We start from the raw sequence: 16,792 nt of genomic DNA, 5'->3' as shown, positions 1-16,792 counted from the left end.
TTATTAAGCATCGCTTTCTTCGCACTTACGTCACCTACAGTTTAACAGTAAAATGGCAGCACAATTCAAGAGCAAAATTTTTAAAAGCTGCATAGTAGAATATGTTTTCCCGATGCAGTGTTAAGTGTTGGCTTGCATTTTCTTTTTTTTTTTTTTTTTTTTTTTTTTTTTTTAATCTTTTCTCAGCTCATAATATTAATGTTCAGTTTCCTCACTAAGATGACTTAACAAAATTTATATTTATCTCTTTATCGTTAATTTTCTGTGTGTTTAAATTTATTTATTAAATATAACGTTCTTGTTTATTAATAAAAAAATTCATCAAATATGTACAAAATATGAAATAAATCAGAACCAAATTCTAAATTTTAAATTTAAAATTCCGGCTTCGAGATGACCATGTTCGTGTGAAGGATTGCATGTATGAAAAATTAAGTGCAGTCGTTGTTCCACAGTGTGAGAAACATACTTATTTACGTATACACAGATTCTTCATCGTTTAATTTTTTTTAATAGTACGTGGCGATAACATTTTGTGACAACCATTTGAAAAGTGATACGGACGAAAAGTGATTTTTGAGGCTAATAGCACTTCTGGTGAAGAGAACATTTTGACGGTAAAAATGAAAAAACTAATTTTTCTTAAGTTAAAAATTGTAAAAGAAAAGTACGCAAATTCTTTCTTCTTAAATAAAAATAGTATACGCTATTGTTGACTCGTAAATCTAATTCCGTACTTCTTTAATGCAGTTGCCACGCTTTTTGAATTTTGCGAAAGAAAAGCAAAGCCGAGGTCTAGTCATCTGGCGACCAAACCATTTTGTGTGTATCTGTTTAATGTAACACATTTAACTGGGCGTTTTCAATTAAAAATCCCGTCAAAATGCATGGCTGGGACATAACAGAAAAATACCGCGAATTTTGCTCTTCCCCCCTTGTTATAGCCCCCCAAAAATACACTCAATAGTTTTCTCTAGAAAGATAAATGCGCTAATTTAATGATTCCAGGATTCTGAATTTCGATTATGGCAAACCTCTGCCTAAGGTGGGGGGGGGGAATGTCTTCGGGAATTACGTATGAGGAAAACCAAGAAATATCTCGTGCAGTTAGATTGTTTACCGACATTAGAACCGAGGTGTGATTACCAGTATTTAGTGGGCTTAACAGGCCGACGACTGGTGCGTTCTTGATCCTTCCAGAGAAATTAAACATATTGTCGTCTTCAGCCCCTGTTGAATTGTAGCAGAAGTTTTCTGAGCATAAGATAAAAAATATATAAATATAAATTATAACTACAGAAATAACCCCTTAATGCTTGGTTTTAATTTGATATTTCTCCTCTCTATTCTAAAAAAAATATTTTCTTGCACTGCTTCATTTCGAGACTAAGCCAGGGCTTAATTTCTAAAATTAGAAGTGCCGGAGCCCTATGGAAGACCGTCAGCAAAGAGGAACAAGAGTAAATAAATAAATAAAATGACTATTAACCTCATTAATAATTTTAAAATTAAATAGTTAATTATTATCAAATTAATTAATAGCTATTTAATATTTATAAATTGTTATTTAATCAATAATTATTATATAATTAATCAATTATAATTTAATTAATTATTATTTATTGAAATAATTAAGTAATTAAAGATTAAAGAAATTAAATAATTTAAATTAAATTAAATGTAAAGAGATAAATTAAAATTTAATAAGCGATTTTTAATATAATTTTATTGCTAAAAATAAAATTTTCGAGATAGAATTTCTACTGAAATTGTTATTCAATTATATAAACGAAGTGCCGCAGCCTTCTTATTTAGGGCTCCGGTGCGCTCCGGCTAGAATTGTGATTTATTACAAAAACTAAGAAGCATAGGAGCCGGGATCCGGTGAGCTCCGGCCCTATTTAAGCTCTGAGCGTAGGGAAAAATCATCACAAAAATTAAATATACGTAAAGTATAGCTGATGAAAATTAAGATAATGCTAAAACAGGGAGAAACAGAATGAGGTTGTGAGGGTATGAGTGGGTGGAAACAAAAAATGAGGGGAATCTTGGTGAGAGAGAACGTTTTCTTTGACCACAGCTCTCTGCTGATATAATTATAGTCATGAAGCGGATGTGTGTCAGGGGTAAAATGAGTCCTGAATCTGACTCCTAAGGATGAATGTAAAGTTGCTGGTTACACTTTTCGCCCTTATTAGTGGATGCTGTGGGAAGACGATGTATAGGACGTGCTTGAGCAGTTTATCTCAGTATTTCACTCTTATTGTACTCGCTGTCACTTAACGCACATTTAAGAACACAAATTTTTCTTCCTGCGAGGATAACTAACTGTAACCATCGATAATAATACACTAAATACGATGGCATGGCAAGAAATTTACGCGTTCCTAAACAAACTCCCTCCCAAATTTATTTCCGTCTTAAAGGGAAAGGTTTCCGCATGTGAGGGACGGGGGACTTTACTTGAACGTCTCATGTTCTCATGAGTTCGTATTTCTAGGGAAATAGAATAAATTAAGGTCTGCTTATTGTTAAACTAAAAAGTTAGGAATTTCAAATTTTTGTTCCTTGAAATTGTGGTTCAATTTTATAAAAAGAAGTACCGGAGGTCATCTTATTTAGGGCTCCGTCGCGCTCAAAATTGAGAAGTACCGGAGCCGGGCTCCGGCGCAATTTAAGCACTGGACTAAGCCATATTATATGATTCTTCATAACGCTGGTGGTGTAAATAGAATTAAAACTAAAACAGCCATTAATAATTTTACAGCAGTATTAATTATCCAGTCAAATGCATTGAGAACCAAAACTAACTTATTCTCAATAAAGATTTTATCCTGAACACTTGTCACTTCTATTCCTTCCTTCCGTCCTTCGGACTGCTCCTTCCTGCTCTCTTCTATCAAGATTGTAAATGTTTTGAAATAGGCGCGAGTGGTGTGTCAAGTTGTTTGTGACCATAGTTTTTTTAAAATAAAGATAAGTATTTAATCTGCTTCGGTTGCCCACTTTGGTCTTCATTACGGATCTCCGTATATACACTATCAATGTTTCTACAATATCGTTGCATCTCAGTTTGCTTGATTACACACGCGAACACATGTATATATTAAATTTTCATTTTATACTTGCTTTATACGAATAGCAAATATTTGTTAAATTCAAATATATATATATATATATATATATAACTTAGGTTATTTATTCAAATAAAAAAAATAACACACTTTAAATTTTTTTTAGCCCAAAAAGGACATTAGTCCTAAAGGCATATTAGTCTCGAAACGACATTTTGCGCTGAAACACTTAAATCACTTTTCAGATTGTTACCACCAAAGATTATCGCCCTATATTATATTTAAAGGAATTAAATAATGAAGAATCTGCATGAATGTATGTATGTTTCTCGCATTGTGAAAAAACGACGGCACCTAGATCCATCAAAATTTAAGCCTAAAATTTTAGTCCTCTACCCCAACATGGGCACCTGGAAGCCCGAATTTTGAAATTCGAATTTAGTTTATTATTTATTTCATATTATGTAAAACTTTAACAAATGTTTTATTAAAAAACTCAACGATTTCAAAGCGAGCAGTGGTGACACTGTACGCGATAAAACATTTTTATCTTCAGCACGTGAGACTGTCTGTCGGAAATTCTGCAGATACGCTGTTTCTAAGTGTTTTGTGATTTTGCTGTTGAATAGTATTTTATGTGGCGTAAGTGCCAAGAACGTGACATTCAATAAATAAACTAAGCCCACAAAATGTTAAGAATAAAAAGACAAGAAAAAAAGTTTTTTAAAGCTGTCTTAATAAAAAAAACTGAACATTGATATGATAAACTGAGAAAAAACTGAAAAATGTATGCCAACACTTAACACTGCGTCGAGAATTCTAAACGTATACTGGTATGCTTGCTTTTAAATTTTTTATAATTTTGCTGTTGCTTGATAATTTTGCTGTTAATTTAGTTTACTTATAATTTGTTGTATATGACGTAGGTGCGAGGAAATGATGCTTACTAATAAAGCTAAAAAAAGGGAGGATTAGTAAGGGTTAGTGTAACAGCAGATTGGTAGACTCGCGAGCTCACAGACAGCGTAAAAAAACCTTAACAAACCCTTTTGGGCGACCGCTAAAATTTCAGATTTTTCAGATTTTCTTCCTTTTTATTGACAGTATTTTCTCCGAAAACAAGAATAATGTAATAAAGAAACGAATAACGTACTTAATTTGATGGTGTCCAGTAGATAAGGTTCGCATTGTAGAAAATTACTTGTAGCATATTGCTTCATAAAGAAATGGTCATTAACTCTTCTATGTTGTATAAACTGAGGTGAAAAAAAAAATTAAATATTAAGATGCGATGTTTTCTTCTATATTTTTTTACCTAAATGGTATAAACAGAAAAATACTAGAATATTATAAATGCAAAAAACTGCGAGAATATAATAAAAAAATAAAAAAAAATCTGAAATGTTTCAGATTTTAAATTACGTCCAAAGGGGCGTTTTTTTAACGTTTTGAGTGTTACCTTTATTTATTAAATATCATGTTCTTTGCACTTAAACCATAAAATTCAGTTCAAGAGCAATATCGCAAAATAATGTTAAATTAAGCATATCTTTAGAATTTCCGATATACACAGTCTCGCGAGCTGGAGATAAAAGTATTTTTTTTTTCTATATAACATTGCCATTTCTCGCTTTTAAAGCATTGAGTTTGTAAATCAAAAATTCGTTAAAGTTTTACAAAATATAAAATCTATAATAAAACAAATTCCAAATTTGGGATTTCAGATGCCCATATTCGCAGTAGGATTTCGTCATTCAAAATTCGATGGCTCTATGTACCATTGTTTTATCACAATGCGAGAAATAGACAATCAGTTATGCAGATTTTTCATTATTTAATTTCTTCAAATATAATGCAGGACTCTAACATTTTGTGGCAACAGTTTGAAAAGTGAACCGACGTTTATGAGTCCGACGCAAAATCGCAAAACGAAAACAATAGTCCTTCAGGGACAAAGCCCCTTTGGACTAATAATAAGTATAGAATGAGACGAAAATGAATATAATGTGTAGAATATAAAATATAATAATAAATATGTAATAAAAGAGGGAAACATGTAATGCTATAAAGAAAAAAACTTCATTGTATAAATAGAAAAAGATGTAATAAATTATAAAAATGTATTGTTTAAATAAAGTTTAAAAAATCTGATGTGTACACCACATGACTTCCTTGTACGGAATATTAAATTATACGAATTTTTTTCTTGAATTTCATTTAAATTGATTGTATTAAATTAAATCTACTTCGTCGACAGCGCATAAACCACAATAGAATAAATGCACTCTTTAAAATTCACTACATTTGTTTACTATAACGACACTCTGAATGCACAAACTTTATATCATTTGAAGAATTATCTTATTGTTGCCACATGTTCTATTCAAATACTATAATAAAGCTAGAACGATGTATGAAAGAAATTAAGCAAACAAAGCAGAAAAGAAACAGTTTTTCACAGACAATTGAGTATTTCTCATTCAATTAATTCAGTTCTCACTTCGCGACAAGACAAAAATACATAAAAACTCAAAATATCTGTATTAAAAATTACGAAGTAAATCTTAAACACATATTTCCTCGAAAAAATTCCAGAAAGGATTAAGCATGATTTAATTTGCAATAATAAATGAAGGCGTTATTTTTGTTGTTGCGAAGCTTAGTCTCTCTAGATTGGCAACAAATCTACAATTCTGCTGTTTCAAATGTAAACAAATATGTCCGCCATGTTATTTAAAACTTAACCGCACTTAAACAGCTTTTAAATTGTTGATAATTGTACAAATATTGCTTCCAGAATTACGAAAAGCATAAAAACCTTAACCGGAAGATAAGAACAACATAATTCAATCATTTTTAAAGCAAAAAATGTACAATTTACAAACGTGTAAGAGTAAAGAAACTGAGATTACTGTGCCGAGTAACAGAGTCGATATATATATAAATATAGTATTTACATACGTTTGGTGCGACCGATTGCAACCAAAATACGAGGTGCACATCTACATGTTATAGCAGTCCTATATACAAAATTTCAACGTTCTGAGGCTAATCGTTTTCGAGTTATGCGAGATACGTACGTACGCACGTACGTACATACGTTCGTACAGACGCCACGAAAAATTCTCTTCAGAATTAATTTTAAAGCAGTTTTATAATTTTTTTGGCGGAAACGAGGCCTTTTATTCTGTCCTTATGTAAAGATAACACGCAAAAACATCGTTAAATTGCATTCGATAGCGGTCAAAATGAATATTTTCGTTGAAATATGCTGGCAGAAACTTTTCGCGATTACAATACTTCCTTTTTACTTCGTACAAGGAAGTAAAAAGAAATATGTATAGAGGTTTTTGGATTTATATAATGGCAATAAAATTTTATTTTAACCTTTTGTTTTATTCTAAATGAAGACTATAACATAGCTTTCGTAAATATCATCGCAACGCTTCGTCTGCATCTTGCGTAACCGTCGCGCAAGAACTAATTCCAGAATTTTGGCCTAGGTTCTTTAGAAACCTATTTTCTCTATTTCATTCATGATATTCGTACAAAACAACATTTTTTGCAAAAAGATATAAGACATCCAGCTAAATGACTTTTTGAGTCATTAACTTCTTTATGCTGATGAGCAACGCACTTTTATAACATCAAAGATGAATGAATGATTTTATGCATCCCGACTGGTAAGAATGTGTCGTTTTGTATTTCTGTTCTTTGTTTACAGGAGACAGAATTTCATCGCTTACAATAACACTATTAGAGGGAAGGGGATACGTACGACCCGGATTACAAGTCTGAGCAGCTTTACTGTTCTAAATTTTGATAATAATAACAATAGCTTACATTTGGAGTATTTAATCTCTAAATTTTAAATTTAATTATTTAACGAATATTTTTCACAGTACTGTACATTAGCCTATATTTCTCCTATATTTCTTTTCCGACACTTGTTCAGTTTTATTTGTAAATATCAGTTACTGAACATTCTCGAAATGACTTTGTTTTTCATTCACATGTACTATTGATTATCTTTTTTTTTAAAAAAAAAAACCGTATCCAAAAACATTATTTGAAAAGTTTTTGGTTTAAAAAAAAGTTCATTCAAAACGTTCTGAAAACGAACTCACGTAAATATTCGGGCACTTTCAACAAGCAATTTATGTTTAATAAGAATATGATAATATAGCGGGGCATATACGTTGGCTTTAAACTTTTTCTCACTTGTGTCCGCAGCATGTGTTTTCCTAGCCTGAAAAAGTTTTCTTATGTTTCAATATTTAAAACAAGATTTATGCAATTATGACAAAATTATGCAAAAATATGTGTCCGAAAACAAATGTGAGCCACTGTATTATAAATGTATGTAATTTGTGTATTGTAAATTCTCAAACACCTTGGAATACATATTTCAAAATATACAACCGAAAGCAAATACTTTCGAGTATTTTTTATTTCCGCTTATTTTCAAAAGCTGTGCATGTATGTGTAGCATAAAATAGCAGATGAAATTATTTTAAGTATATACTGTATTATCCTTTCCTGAGACTTTTTTTTTTAATTTCAAAATCGTTTCCCATCAATGGCATCCGATATCTGATCGTGCTCTTCACACTTGTGCAGGGGGCAGCACAGTAGATGCTGATTTAGCCTATTAGAGGTTCCGAAACCATCTATTCTCCGTAATTGCTATTTTTGGTGATCTTTCGCCTTTATTAAATCGCCAGTAAATCTATCTATGTATCATTTCGATTGATTCAGAATTCTGGTCTCTCCATTTTAGACAGAATTTTCTTTTTCCAGTTTTTTTTTTTTTTTTTTTTTTTTTTTAATTTCTTTTTCTCTTACAATTTTGTTAAGATAAAATGTGCAGAAAAAATAAAAACACATTTCCTCGTATTTAAATTCTTTAAAACTAAACAATTGTGAAAACGAGATGCAGTACAAAGGAGATATAATAATGAAACATTGCATCATTTCTAAACTAAATTGAAAATACCCGGTATATATAAAATGGAAAAAATCTCAGATTTTAAATGTCGCCTAAAAAAAGAGGCTTTTTAAAGTTTAACATGGTTAATCAGTAGATGTGGCGTAACTAGAAATTTTAGGCCCTTAAGCAAAACTTAATAAGTGTATATACTTATATACTAAATGCCATATAAGCATAGATAATTATGATTTGAAAACCCATTTTAGCCAAATAATGTAGTTTCGTTTAATATTTTTAGACAATTCAAGATATTTTAACAATAAACAAAATTTATCCACAGTAAAAACACATAGAAACAATCTTAATAAACATAACTAACTAAAAAAGAAGGGGGAAAACTAATCAAATTACATTCGTAATGATAAATGGATTTAATAAATACAACCAGAGTAATCGTTTGCGTGCTTTTGTTGAGTCCCTCTCCCCCCCGCAAAAAAAATTCTGTCATATTTTTTCAGGTCCATTTTACTTGTCTCTTTATGCTCGATGGCCAGAAGTAGTGTTTGTCCAGGCTTGTTTCTTCTGTAATCTTTAATGGTTTTAAGTTTTGAAAACAATTTTTCTACTGTGGCAACAGTTACAGAAATCGTTAAAAGATGTAAGAAAACTGTATACAGTTCACAAAAGTCGCTTTCCAGTGAACTGTATTTTTTAATCATTAAGTTCCCAAATTCTTGAATGGTTGTATTTTCATTAAGGTCATCTCTACACAACTGTAGTGCATTTTTAAATCGTAAAACAAGTTCTGAAGAAATATTTCAGAATAAATATCTACTATATTGTCACATTTTTGTATTAATTCAGTTTCCTTAGCATAGACAACATAAGGAGTCTCCAAAAAAACAGATCCATCTCTTACATTTGTCTTTCCCAAAAATCGATAATTTTTTACGCTAACATTATTTTGAAACGCAGTAAAATACATTCACTTTAAGATATTACTCATAGGATTAAAACTTATGAGATCTCGAAAATTCATCAAAATGACATTTTATATTATTTTGTGCCTTGATTAGAAATTTTGAAGTAATATCCCATTTTTCGGCCATTGCTTCGATTCTCCTCAATTAGGCTTAAATTCATTTCGTACTTTCTTTGTATTTATGTAGGCGTAGTTTAAACATTGCGTAGTTTCATATAGACATACATTAGTTTTCTGAAATATTTTTAAAATATAATTCATTCCGTTTAATACTTTATGCATAAATATACTGTAACGGATTTTGTATGTAGTTTGCTATTATTAGTAGAATCGTAATTAAAATTGTTTTATATCACCGTGCAATGCGGCACGAGACTTATTTTAAGAGAAAGCTACGCCGGGAAATCAAAAATACAGGAGCACGTGCATTTAACATTTAATAAATAGATGTCTCCTGATTCTACTCTTTTGCTTTCCAGAAAGCTCGAGAAAACAGAAATTACCAGAAACTTCTCGTGACTGATTAAAAAGCCGGAGAGAAATATCTCAGTTCAGTCGTTTCAATACCTGTTGTTTGTTGAGCGAGTTTGCGGTGAGATTGGATTAGCTTTCTCTGCGCTTTGGATTGCCTTCTATTTAACGTGTTAGTAGTTTGAAATATAACTACTGTGTGATACTGTACGAATATCTCTGAGGAAAACTTTCAGCATTTTGTTTTACTTCTTGTGATAAGAATAAGTTTATCAGACTTGTGGATTCAATCTATTACGAACCCGTACGCACGCAGCAATACAAATAACAATGAATAATTCTGCATTTGGCTGAATAATTAATGAAGTATTGTAATCGCGATATATTTCGGGTGAAAATATCCATTTTTATAACTCTCGAACCCATTGGAACAATCTTTTTACGTGACATCTGTGTGTACAGACAAAATAGAGGGCTCCTTTTCCCGAAACGGATTATAAATTGGATTTAAAATGGATTCAGAAGAGATTTTTTTTCGTGACGTCTGCTCGTACGTATGTATACATCTCGCATAACTCAAAAACGAGTAGCCTTAAAGCGTTGAAATGCTGTATATGGGACTGCTATAACATGTAGTTGTGCACCTCCCTTATTCGTTGCAATTGACCGCATCAAACATATATATATATTCCCATCTGTTACTCGGCTTGGTGAGCTTAGCTTTTATATGTTGGTAAACAGCACATTTTTTGCTTTTGAGGTTGAATTACATTTTGAGACTGAAGAGATTGAATTATGTGGTTCTTATGTTAAGGTTTTTTTTTTTTTACTTTAGCATTACTTGGCCATTGGACCACTCCTCAGCCATTGGCTGCTTGCGTACTTTCTTAAGATTGCCGCCCCCAAATAAAAAAAAAAAAAAAGTCTAATAAAATTTCTATTTCATATTCATTAAATACTTACATATGACAAATTTTATAAAACGTACTTACATATGACAAGTATTTACAACGATTTTAATATATTTACTCGTGGTATCGCGAGAGTCTGGCCGCTCCTGATTTTCGCGGCCGCGTACTTTTACTTGCGGCACTCCCTCTAAGAGCGGCCCTAGCCTTTAGTTAATCTGCATGCAATAATTATAGAATAATGAGCAATTTAAAAGTGGCTAAGCCACCAATTGTTTAATTCGTTCTGAACTCCCTCTTAATTGTTTAACGAAACTCTTAGCAGAATAGTTAATTCAGTTGATGCACTAGCGTCAGTGTTCATTTTTGTCCATTGTGACCAAACGTTGTAGCAATTTTGTCACAGAAAATTTCGCCTTCCTGCCTGCTAGCTGAATAGCTTGTTTTGACGTAGAAACTGTAATTTTAATTGTAATTTTTTTAAGCAATTTTCAACCGTATTTCGTGTTTTAGATTTTGTGTTTTACAATTTTGAATGAAGATTGTGTTTTTAATGTACTTTTGCCTTGCCGCGAAGTAAGAACTGAATTGATTGAAATAAAAATATTAGTAGTATATCTAAAATTAAATAAGTTTAAATGAAGAGCAGCAAATAATGAATGTAATTTAATATGCCGTACAAGCAAGTGTGTCCACATCAGATATTTATTTTTGCTGGAGGCTATTATAGACACCACTGGTAACATAAGCATCGTCATATCCTTGTTCATAATAACCTTTTAATCGAAATTTCTTTTTCTTTCATGAAACTGAGAATGAATTCTTCAAACTTTTGGAAAAAAGATATCTTACAGCAAAACATCAGAGAAATCTTTTTTTAATTCTAAAATGTATGGGTCCTGAATTATCATCTCTTGTAATATAATACGCACATGACCCTCAATAAACGATCCTCATTTGATCCGTCCTCGATATAAGTGTGTAATAATAAAAAATAATAGGGAGATGCATTTATCTGGCTCACCAAAATTTGTTCTACATTAGGACTAGCACATTGAATTAATTCAGTTTGTACGGTAGCGCTCAAGCATCGCACAGCTTCCAATCGACATTTCAAAAAACTTATTTTATAACATTCTCATATTTACTTAATAATATTATAAGCTCTGACAAAAAAATTATCCTTATAACTAATATTTATATCTTCATTAAGTCCCCGAGAGCTAACCCATATTTTGAGTGCATTTTTAACTTTATTTATATAACCGTTCTAAAAAACCACTTTTCCAAAACTGGCATCGGATGTGTTACATGTGTGTTCTACATATAATAAAAGAGTCTGTGCGTCTTTCGTTCGTGCTGCGCATAAGCTATAATAGACCCAGGGCTACGAAATTTGGTATATAGGTGCATCTAGACAAGAGCCAGTGCACTTCGAAGCGATTTTTTCAAAATTCGAATCATATTTTTTTTTTTAAATTTTATCTTTTTGGTTTTATCGCATCATTTTGAATAGTTTCGTTCTTTTAGAAATGTGGCTTTGGCAACAGTTTTTCATTCAATTGTATACTGGACTGCTGACTGTTGAAAATCAGCACTATTGGCACTTAGAAAAATGAGGGCGATTATTTTGTGCAGTTTTTAAATTTAATGTTTTTCTTGAATACTGGACGTTTGTTGAGAGAAGACAATGGGAAGTTGGTTATTTATTAGGATAATTAATATTTGTATTAAGGGATATTGCTTATTTCATTGTAATTTTATTATATGTAATACTTTTTTATGAAGTTGTAGGTACTATTCGGTTTCGAGGGCCGTAAAAAATCGCCAAACTATTGTTGATGCCAATGCTGCCAAAAACAATTGCGGCAAGAAAGGAACTATAATAGTAAATAATTATCTAAGATTGATGTTTTAATTTAGATGAAAGGTTAATTTCATATAATATTTTTTTATTATTATAATTTATATGAAAAAGGCTAAACATGACTGAATGGAAGCATAAGAGTAAATAACTATTTCAGATCATTATTATAATTTATATAAAAATTGCTAAACATAACTGAATAGATGCCTGCATCGTTATTTCGCTATCGCTAAAGCTTCATCTCGTTGGTTGTTCAAACGTAATTTTCTATAATGAATGATGCCTTTTCTTTGAAAATATTCAGAATCGGAATTCAGAAGTGGAGAATCGCTCACTTATTTGTTTGCCGCTTTTTACAAGGGTAAAAACAATTAGATTTTTGTCAATTTAATTTTACTTTTTAAATGAAAATAGGTCGATGTGTACATAGATAAAGTCAAGGGGGTGCGCAGTGCCATTTTTGCGCAATTCTGGTATTTTTTTTAAGTGAAAATAGGTCGATGTGCACATGGATACCGAGTATGTGAAATTCTTAAAAACGCGTCAAGCAGTGAGTGATCCTGCACTTTACCCAAAATTCTATTGCCGAATTGTTAAATCCATAGACTATCAAACAAGGATTTAAAATCAAAAAAGGATTTAAAAATTAAACTAGTATTTCAATGGCGTCTTAAGAAATATAGAACTATATATAAACTTACGCAATCTGAAACCAGCGCGTACGCTAGATTTGGCTGATAAATGGGCGCGTTTGCTAGATTTGGCGCTTTTGCGCATACATTTTCGCTGCAATTTTTTTACGGCCCTCAAAACAGAAGAGTACCTTAATATTTGTATTAAGGGATATTGCTTATTTCATTGTAATTTTATTATATGTAATACTTTTTTATGAAGTTGTTTTGCAGAGTAAAATTCTGCCCAGTTTTTAAATTTAACGTTTGGTATTCCCTTCAGGCATGTTTCCGGTACATTTAAAAGCCAGACGAAAGCTGGCCGCGTAGCTGCTAATATATATATATAAAGTAAGAAATGTGAATCTAATTTTTCACAAAGACCAACAACTGAAATTTATTATATATACATATATATATATATATGTATATATATATATAAATAGAAAAAGAAAATTCTTTAAGATATTGCTTAAAAGCAAATAAGATACTGTGGTTCCCGTTTAAAAATTTTTTAACACTATGAAAAAATAAATTGTAATACAAAAAGTTAAAAGGCAAGAAATATGAAGTGTAGCAAACAATGTGTATAATTTAATATACGATGAAGTCATGAGGGGTGTGTGTGTCCATATCATACTTATTTTTCCTGTTAGCAAAATCGTCAATGAAATTCTAGAAGTTTGTATAGTTACTCTAGCTGCTATTTTTGTGATACCAGAATTTCTAAAATCGTTTTATTTGTGATACCAGAAAGCTCTCTTAAACGGGAGAAACTTATTTTTAGGTCTTAGGTGCTTTTTAATGAATTTGTATTTAGAAAAATTTCTACTAAACAAATAGCACTTGTAAGGAAAATTCGTAGTAGCATTACGACATCGGGAACAGTGATCTGCAGACTCCATTCAGAATCTAACTTCAAAAAATTCAAAGGCACTGTCCATCCAAATCTCTATTTCGTCTTTCCAAGCAGTAACAGAAGTAAAACTTTAATGTTTTTCTCTCCCGTTAGGGACTCTTCCTTATTTATGTCACTGTGATCGTAATTTAAATGACTCGTATTTTTTCTTTCCGTAAAAAGCATAACAAGATATTGAAATCTCTTGTAATTTCTTTGAATACTCCATCCAGCAATTATCTTCTCAGTTCAGTTTATTGTGACGATTCAGCATCTCATGATTCTTCCTGTCACCTGTGACCACGCAGATAAGTTGGCTGAACACTGATAAACATGGAATCAGATCATAAAGAACGGCCAGCTGAATGAGCGCTTTCCCTGGCATGTAACGTTGCATTCGCGCATGCGGGAGTGAATACGAACCAGGGTCCTTTCCGTCTGGAGTTTGGATGATTCGCTCCAGAACTGATTCAAAGAACCGATTTATTTTACTGAATGAATTAACTTCGATTCCAGAAAACTGAGTAACTGAAAACTGTAGTTCTTTTACAGTTCACGGAGAGCTCTTGTTGGATGCCTGCTGGGTAAGCTCGATTCTCATTTTAGAAGAGAAAAGAATGATTATTCTCCCATTTAATTTTATCATTTCCCAGCTTTTTGAATTTTATGCTAGAATTTTATCGTTGGTTCTGTGTAAAAAGGAGGTGTTAGGGGATCTAAAACTTCAGTGAAAAGAAATCAGTTCAGGGAATATTAGCGTTTGACTGAGTCGGTTTTTCCAATCTCACAGCTCTTTCTATTCTTTTGGCTTTTCGCTCGAAGCTCTCTAACCGGCTCCGATCTCTCTGCTTGCACTGCTCGTTCAGTTCTTTGCACTCTTCATTCCATCCTCACTAACTGTTGTTAGTGGAAGGTGAGTCATCAAAAAGAACCGATTCATTTCAGCAAGCGAACATTCCGAGCTATGACTCCGAGCGTGTTGGATGCACTTTGGTTAGCTGCTCATTTTACCACGAACCGACAAAGTCCCGTAGGCAGTCAGTTACATTACTTTTAGTTTTTACTGAGTATTTTCTTTGACTTCTGAGAGTGACCCTTAGGGTTACAGGGCAAGCATGTCCTTTTTTAGGACAGTAATTACGGATAATGAGGCTAGCCGACTGTACGGATTCTGGATTATCTACTTTGCCCGTGCCATCTACTTCAAGACGCGAGGAATTTCTGAAAGACCCCAGACTAAGGAAAAAAGCGAAAACTAAAAAGGAAAATATGAGTTCGGAGAAGGAAATCACGAATGCGAAAAGAATTAGAGACGAAAAAATTCAGAAACTTATCCAGGAATTTAGAGCTGATTATTTGACTCATCAATTGGAATTTGAACAACGATTAAAGGAAGCCAAAACCCTTGAAGATCAGAATAGAATTACGATGGAACACGCAATGAAAACGTCCAAACTCTTCAGTAAGAAGCAAAGAACGGAGCAAGTACCTACCATTCTTAATAATGAAAATGGATTATGTCAAAAAAGACTGCTAAAATTCATGAAAAACCGATCCCGATGGAGATACCACAGGAAAACCGTTTTCAAGTACTTAGGAAAATCGCCGAGGAAAACCTCGAAGGAGGAGCCAACGCTGACAACCCGCTCCCACCCATTGTATTCTCACAAGACGAGGTTGATTGGATGACTCTAGACGAAATGTTCACTCTAAATTGAACAGAACCTCATGAATCACAAATGAAAGGAAAAATCCATCTTCGTGTATACGAAGAACTTGAAGGATTACAGTGTGATGAACGAACTCTTACTTGGAAAAAAGATCCCCTACCATTCATACCAGTTTGAAGTTGAGAAGGCAATTAGAGTTATCATGAAGAGCCTCCCCACTACTATTAAAGAAGATGCCATACTTCAAGACCTTAAATTCAGGAAATATCCAATAGAAAAAGTCAAGCAGTCCTCCAAAACCCATAAAGGACAGAAAATTAAACTCCCTATCTACTTACTGGATCTAAAAAGATCCCCTGAAGGCAATAAGATTCACCAGCTTAATAATATGTTCAGTTTTAACATCATCATAGAGAAATTCAATCCCAAGAAAAGGCCAGTCCAATGCTACTGATGCCAGCAATTCGATCATTCGCAATATTGTTGCAGTAATCCCGTCAGATGTGTAAAGTGCGGGCAACAACATCGAAGCAACCAATGCAACATGAAGCCAGAAGACAAGTTTAAATGTATTTTCTGCGGGCTCTGCCACGTCAGCAACTATAGAGGCTGCAGCAAGTATAAGAAAAGATTCGAAAAGAAAAGCAGCCCTCACCAGTCTAAAGCTTCCGAATTCTCCGCAGAAAACTTCCCTAACTCCAAAACTGCCGAAATCCCAGCGCAGAAAAACCCCAGCCAAGCTACCTACAGCGAGAAACTAAAAGGTAAAATTACTCCACCCCCTAAAGACCTCAGCGACGCAATGAAATGGATTCAAGATGAAAAGATTAACTTGTTCTTAACTTCCATCATCTCCTATATTGGCAAAATCAGATCAGCAAAGAATTCTGCAGAACAATTGCAAACAGGCTTCTAAGCAGCTATGCTACTCATCAATTTCGCGGAATCCGGAGATTAGGAAAGATTTAGCACTTCTTCTATGACAGACAAATAGGAAAGCAGGAAATTCACACAACTATTTTCTGAACTTAATCTCTTCTACTTCTTATGCAGTCTACCTTCTTCTCCGAAGGTCTTATACGCAAGGCTCTTATCATCGCAACATCTTTTGAGAATTCTTTTTTTAGAATCTTCAGCTAACACTTACTAATTTTATGGTAGGAAAGCTATGTCATTTCGCTACGCGTTACATACAGGATGAGGCTTTTAGCGTAGGCGCCTGTTCTCTATGTGCTTCGCACCTGAGCCTTCAGCAAGTGAACGGTTCTGATACGATTTCACAAAAGAGCGGTTTTGCCCATCTTTACTTTCGTCACGTGAC

General features: G+C 32.8%; 1 protein-coding gene across 2 annotated transcripts in view; it reads left to right on the top strand.

Moving 5' to 3' along the window:
- LOC118196520 (phospholipid-transporting ATPase ABCA1-like) overlaps nucleotides 1-16,792 on the top strand; it is a 416,944-nt gene that overhangs the window by 85,565 nt on the left and 314,587 nt on the right. The gene's annotated exons all lie outside the window — the stretch shown is intronic.

The sequence above is a fragment of the Stegodyphus dumicola genome, chromosome 9, assembly GCF_044657685.1.
Source record: "Stegodyphus dumicola isolate Sdum_Otavi_A_Nest chromosome 9, ASM4465768v1".
NCBI lineage: Eukaryota > Metazoa > Arthropoda > Arachnida > Araneae > Eresidae > Stegodyphus > Stegodyphus dumicola.
This window is presented reverse-complemented; position numbering and strand designations above follow the sequence as displayed.